This window comes from Peromyscus leucopus, chromosome 15, assembly GCF_004664715.2.
Source record: "Peromyscus leucopus breed LL Stock chromosome 15, UCI_PerLeu_2.1, whole genome shotgun sequence".
Lineage (NCBI taxonomy): Eukaryota > Metazoa > Chordata > Mammalia > Rodentia > Cricetidae > Peromyscus > Peromyscus leucopus.
Window position 1 is genome coordinate 73,423,508 of NC_051076.1, and position 7,203 is coordinate 73,430,710.

General features: G+C 35.6%; 1 non-coding gene across 1 annotated transcript; it reads left to right on the plus strand.

Annotated features, from left to right (window-relative positions):
* Window positions 1–2,100: 2,100 nt before the first annotated feature.
* On the plus strand, window positions 2,101–2,207 carry LOC114685979. The gene has a single exon (XR_003733515.1). It is a non-coding gene; the product is annotated as a U6 spliceosomal RNA (small nuclear RNA).
* Window positions 2,208–7,203: the final 4,996 nt, after the last annotated feature.

Genomic DNA, 7,203 nt, shown 5'->3' on the forward strand with positions numbered 1-7,203 from the left:
ATTGCCAAGAAGCAAAGGAAAGGGAACAGAGTTTATTTTGATTTACAATTGAGGTGGAAATGTAATTACATACAGATTTCTCCTGATGGGAAAGCCATGGTAGGATGTGACTTCATGGTAGCAACTGAGCTCCCTCACATCTTGAAGCAAGAATGAGAAAGCAGACAGAAAATGAATATAGGCTCTAATAAGGCCCACTTCTAATAATTTACTTCTTCCTGTGAGGTTCCACCTAACAATAGTTCCGACTTTTCCATACAGCACCACCAGCTATAGAATAGGTGCTTAAATACATGAGCTTAGGTGGGACATTCATATTCAAAGCATAATACCCTCATTTACCTAATAAATTTTAAATCATCATCTCAGATTGCTAAGCAATACCCATTATTCACTAAACCATCAATAAAATCTGGTACATGACATTCTATATACCTATATGCATCTCTCTTCTTTTAAAACCTCTTATCCAAAGACTGGTCTTATTTTATGTCTGTCTATTTCTGTAGTATTCCTCCTAATGAAAATGGACAAATGATAAATTTTATTTTAATGGGTTTAAATAAAAATGTTTCAAGAGAAAACCATTTGTATTGCATTCAGCATAACCTGGTTATGAGTAGAAAAGAGTTAATTCCCTTGTTGAATAACATAGCAATATCTGATCCAGAAACAGACTGATCAGTCGTGGGTGATTTGCTTAATTTTGCAGAATTGTTCTTTCATAAATGAACTTTATACACAGCCCAGGGACCATTTGATGGGACCTGTAATGGAGGCATTTGTGGAGATCATTGCCCGAGGAAATCACTGCAGCAATTTACATGTGTGTTTTAGTTTAATATTTATTTATTTATTTATTTATTTATTTATTTATTTATTTATTATTTTTGCTGTGTTCATGTGTAAGCCCTGAAGATGGAAGGTTATTGCTGTCTTGGAATTGCATAGGAGACACAACACAGTTTATGTAGAAACAGCTGGAGCGTGATCTAATCTCCATGTTCCAATTTACTTATGCATAAAACATGCATAAAAAATTAACCATCCCTGAGCAAATTGCTCTGTGTACCTAGTGAGCCTCAGCTTTGCTGTAGCAAAAGCCATATGCCTGAAATGACCCAGAGATTCCAGTAAATAATACATAGATGGTTGAGAGAATATAGCATTTATACATTTAATATTAATTTGACTACAGTATGGTTGCTGTATGTATGTCCGAACCATTAATATGTCTTCATCTTCAGGTCTTCTGTTTCAATGACTTTTGACCTCCTTGAGTGAGACAGCAAGAACATTCTGAACGAGGTTTAGGAAGTGACATCAGATTAAATTAAGAACTCATGCATTTATGGATCAGATAGAAAAGCAGAAAACATTCACAAGGGATGAACTTTGAAGAAGGAAATTGCTGATTTGTTCCTTGGTCATGCACATTGTGAACTAGTGGTCCTACATAGAACTTAAAATGTGGCAACTGAAATGGAGTATTTTTGAAGTGTATAAGTTTTTATCATTTTATGTTCAAATTTATGTAAAAATATTTCCTTCACTATTTTTTAGTAATTGATTTTTTATTATTAATTTTGTTAAACACTTTATAGAAGGTTAAGTTAATGCTAAGAATATGAGGAAAAAGAAAACATGTTTCTTAATTATTAAGAAACAAAATGTCATCTCACATTCATTATGATAGGCCCTATCAGAAACAATACATTAATAAATATTGGTGAGAATGGGGAAATTGGAATATTTAAGTGCTCTTGGTAAGAAATGTAAAATAGTGCAGTTGCCATGGGAAATTTACAAGTACAGTGATTTATCAAAAAGTTAACAAGAAAATTGTCATTTGATTAAGCAATTTTACTTCTGAGCAAGTTTTTGAACCACTAAAGCAGGATATGAAAGAGCTATTTGCACATTTATGCACCTTGAAACACCCTTCACAATATTTCAGAGGCACAAATGGCTGGTGTCTGTCAGTAGATAAATTGATAAATACATATTCATAAACATTGTGAATACATGTATATATTTACATACCAAAGTGTACGTACAGTTGTACACATTGCAATGTTTTTAACCTTAAAAAAATAGGTAATGCTCACTTCAGCAGCACATATATTACAATGAGAATGGCACAGAGAAGATTAGCATGGCCCCTGTGCAAGGATGACACACGAATTCTTGAAGCATTCCATACTTTAACCAAAACCAATTAAAGACAGAACAAAAAAGAAAACTTCAGACTAATATTCCTAGTGAACACACATTCAAAAATTCTCAGTAAGATACTTGTAAATACAATACAGACATACATCAATAAGATTGTCCACTAGGATCAAGTTGATTTTATCTTGAGAGGCAGGGATGGTTCAACATACTCAAGTTGATAATACAATAAGCCATATAAATTGATACAGAGGAAAAAAAAAACTTGTCCCAAAAGATAGAAAAAAGCCTCTGATAAAATCCAATGTGCCTTCATGATAAACATCTTAGAGATCATAGAATATAGGACTAGAGAGAGTATATAAAATATATATAACATATTAAATCAACATAATAAAGTCTATACATGAGAAATGCACAGCCAACATCATTCTAAATCAAGAGAAACTTGAAGCAATCCTACTGAAATCAGGAAGAGTCAACATTTGCACACCAGCTCCATTTTATCTAGTTCTTTATTTTCTGCATCACTAAAATTTAAAGTCAAATCTGCTACTTGTGTATCTTGAATATTTCTAGAAATATTCATCCCTCTCCCTTTCTTTCCCATCCCAGGTGCATGTGTACATGTGTGTGCATGTACATACAGGCAAGAGGTCAATCGTGGGTATAAGTTCTCAGTAGCTATCCACTTTGTTCTTTCACCCAAGGTCTCTTATTGATTTCAAACTTACCTAGTAGGCTAGACTGGCTGGTCTGTGAGTGCCAGGGATCTGCTTGTCTTCCCTCTACCACTGGGATTATGCATGCACCACCAAACCTGGCCCTTTACATGTGTGCTGGGGATTGAACTTGGGTCTTCATGGTCGCATTACTAGCACTATACCAAGTGAACTCTCTCTCCAGTCTTTGCTTGTTGTTTTGTAATAAATTCACTGTCAGAATAACTGAGAGTAAAGCTGGAGAAAAATCTTTGGTTTAAGTAGCATCTGGAAAAAAAAAAAAAAAAAAAAACTCCAAGTTCTAATAAAGTGAAAATATTTATTCCTAAAACAAACAAACAAACAAACAAACAAAAAAACATAGAATTGCTGTGCAAGTTAATCTTATGTCGAATTAACACACAAACTAGTTATCTGAAAAGAGAAAACTTTAATTGACAAAATACCTCTGAAAGTTCTGGCTGTATTTTCTTAATTAGTGATCAATGAGGTGGGGATCTCAGATCATGTAGGATAGTGCTATCCCTGGGCTTCTGGTCCTGGTTCTATTTAAGGTGGTCTGAGCAAGCTATGGGAAACAAGGCAGTAAGCAGAACCCTCCCATGGGCTCTGCATCAGCTCTTGCCTCTAGGTTCCTGCAATATTTGAGTTCTTGTCCTGACTACCTTTGATGATGGATATGAAAGCCATCTTTAATCCTTTCCTACCCAACTTGTTTTTTGGTGATTGTGTTTTGTTACAGAAATATATATCAACAAATATAACTATGTTGATACCAGCATAGTGGAGTATAGTTTTGTTAGACTTGACCATGTTTTGTGGAGAAATGTAGAAATATTTGGGACCTCTGGGAAAGGAAATCCATTGAGTGTTTAGAACTCAGTGGGATGTCCTTTAGGAGCTTTGAAGATAAGACTATTGAGAACAACATAGAGGATGGGGGCCTTGCCCGGGAAGTTTCAGAGGGAAGTTTCAAGACTCTATTAGGGCTGTTTCCTGTTTTGATTTAAAATTCTGCCATTCTGGTTAGCTGGGGCTGAAGAATGGTTAATGAGATACCAGAAGTACTAAACCAAAACCTTTGCCTTGCTGGAATTACGAATATTGGTAAGCTAGAGATGAAAATTTAGTGGTGATTAAGAAATGACTAGCATCATGGAGGCAGAATCTTCTGGAAAGTGTTTCCTACAAGTCAGCATACAGAAGCTGTGTTTCATAGGAGAACAAGGATGTAAGTTACTTTGGCAGCTGAACTGGATAGTGTAAGAATCACCTAGGGGTCATTGATTTTGAAGGAGTGCGAGGGTCACGGAGAACAGCTGAGGCTTGGCACTGTGAAAAGCCAGAAGAGGCCATTGTTCGAGGTCCAGCCTCAGGGGCAGTTGAAGGCCCAACACTGAAGGGGTCATTGAAAGATGTTGAGACTTGGCACCATGAAGAGAGCCTATGACAGGCTCTTGGTGAAAGTGTAGCTGAAGACCCTAGAGTTTTACAGCTGCCAGGACCATATGAAGACATTGAAATTTTAATGTGTTTAACTTTGTAAAGTCTGTGGTGTTGTTTTAACTTTGGCACAGTGGCTGCACCCTAGTCTACTGCTATTGCAGCCAGCAATTGCAACTCTGCAGTTACCAGCCTGTTTCTCTAGCAGTGGACTGGTCACTCAGTCCATAGCCTGGTGAGAATTCTGTTCCAGGTACCAGCTCTGTTGTTGCTGCTAAAGGTAGCTTGAACTAAATTTCTATTGTTCTATTTATAAATAAGACTTGAAATTTAAATTTAAAGGCCAGGGTGAAAACCTGCTAGCTCAGAGAGGTTGAATAGCAAAACACTAACCTTCTCATCCTTGCTGGCATCTCTGACTTTGCTTTATCTCTGTCAAACCAGAAAAACCTGTGCCACTCTAAGTCCCTCCCATGTACTTTCTGTGTCTCTCCTGGATGCCCCCTGATGCTCTCTGATTATGTTCTGTCAACTAATTGCTAACTCAGCTTTCTAACCCAAGGTTATTTTATTTAATCAATGCAAAGGTAAACTTGAGGTTTACAGTATGATTGAATGTCCCCCAACATTTCTCCCTTTTGTCTAAATAAAAAGGTTTTAACCCTAACACAGTGAAACTATATACAATAAGAACAATTATCAAGTAAGAATTACACTCACAGTGTCCAGTTCAATTGTAGTTAGCAAATTTAGAGAAACCACTCTATTATCTATTCTATCTTGGTGAATCCAAAGTTTTGTACTTAATTCATTTCTATCTTACCTTGTATTACTAACCCAAAACTATCTTTGTAGACCTCAAAACATTTTCTTAGATAAACAATTTAAACTTTTTTTGGTTTTCAATCTTATATAACTTATACATCTTTTGTATGTTTCTTTTCTGAATTTAGTAACAAGAAAAATTGGAACTAAACCAATCTTGTCTTCAACTACTTCAGAGATCCTGAGAAGGATATAATATTAACTGAGAATACAGGAAGTGCAGAACAAACAACTTCCCAAACTACAAAAATTACAGAAGTGGCTGGATACCTGGACAGTCACCCACATTTTCTCTGAAACTTTGGTGCATCCATCTTCGGCCTATAGGCCTAGAATATCTGACAGACTTTTCTGTGAAGGAGGAAATTTCAGGGCCTCTTCTATCTTGTCTTGGCAAAGTTTGGCAGTCGCCTTCTTTTGTACCCTGCTTGTCCAATTTGAACAGCATACTGATAGCAATGGCAGCTTACTGCCCAGTGGCTAGCTTGGCTACAGTGAAAGCAAACTCCATATGGAGGTATTTCAATGCCTATCATCCTTGTTTGAAGTAAATTATTGTGCCAGGAGCAGAAGTATCTCAATGTAATGAAAAGTCTTAGGTTATTAAAACATATGAAATGCCATATTCTGTAAGTCTCTAAAGTGTTTGAAGATCAACCATATATCTAAAATATATCTTTGTTTAACCTTGAAAGCATACCTAACATAAGGTTGATTATTGTAGATGACTACTAACTTATATTCCTTAATTATACATTACATTTTTAAATGAGCTGCAAGGTATAATACCTTAAACAAGAGTAGAAACATATATAGAGTATGTTCTAACAAAAATAAACAAATTTATATCAATATACAAAAACCCATACCAATGTAAAATATTTGAATTAATAGTTGCTTTTTAGTTTTAAGTAGATTAAATAATCTACCCCTCTATTCTATTCTTTCCATACCCCCCTCTTTTTTTTTCAGAAAGAGATCCTGCAATTCAACCTTTTTACTTAATTTCCTCCCTTACCATGACCAGTAACAATTGATGATAAACATTCACAACCCATCGAATGACCAGAAGCCACCTACTCCATCTCTTGGGAACATGGGCATCATATTCTTAAAATTACTTCCTGTTGACTGGAGGCAACAGAATCTATAGGGGGCCCTGAGAAAATTAGGATAATAATCAAATCCTGGAGAGCTAGCTGTATTATTTTTTATTATTTAGTCTCTGTGTGATGGGAAAGTGTGGGGTTATCTGAAGTCTTGGCTAGATAGTTTATAAGGCTGAACCATCTCAGCTAACCACTTTGAAATTGTCCTGAGCAGTTTGAAGTTTAAAGATGATTTTTGTGTAGTGTTTGTTAGCTTAATGGCATTACCACAATTCTAGTGGAACCATCTTTATGGGGCCCCATCATCTTTTCGGAGATTTCAAAGGTCAATGCTAGAAATGACCACAGTTCACTGCAGAAAACTTAAACATTTAAATGTCTTATGCAGCAGATCTCAGAGAGGTTAAAGAACCACACTCTATTAAGAAGATCCAGGGTACACAAACTTGGTTCCTAGTTCTCTGCATTAGACTCAAGGCCAAAATCATGTACAGGAAGCTAGGTGAAGCCTATTTCTAGAATTAGTTAGTACTCTGTATGACCACTAATACCATGACAGAAAGTATATATATATAATAAACTTAGAGATAATATTGATACATTTAGAGCAGCTTTAAAGAGTCAAAATAAAACCAAAAATTATGAGATTAGTGACAATAGAATAGTCCCTTAATTTTGGTTTTTTTTCTGTCGCATATCAGATGGCTCTTCTGGCATGAGACAGAGATTTTGGATTTACTTTTAACAATCATGCTTGGGTTTAGAGAAGAACGTTCCAACTCCAAAGCCAGCTTTAATTTTTAATTGAATAGGGACCATGAAAAACCTTTGCCTTTTGTGTTTGTAGAGAGCAGCAAAAACAAATATTTGGTAAGATTTATGAAATTTTAACCTTTTAAAAATATGCTACAGCATTAGGCCAATTTTAATCC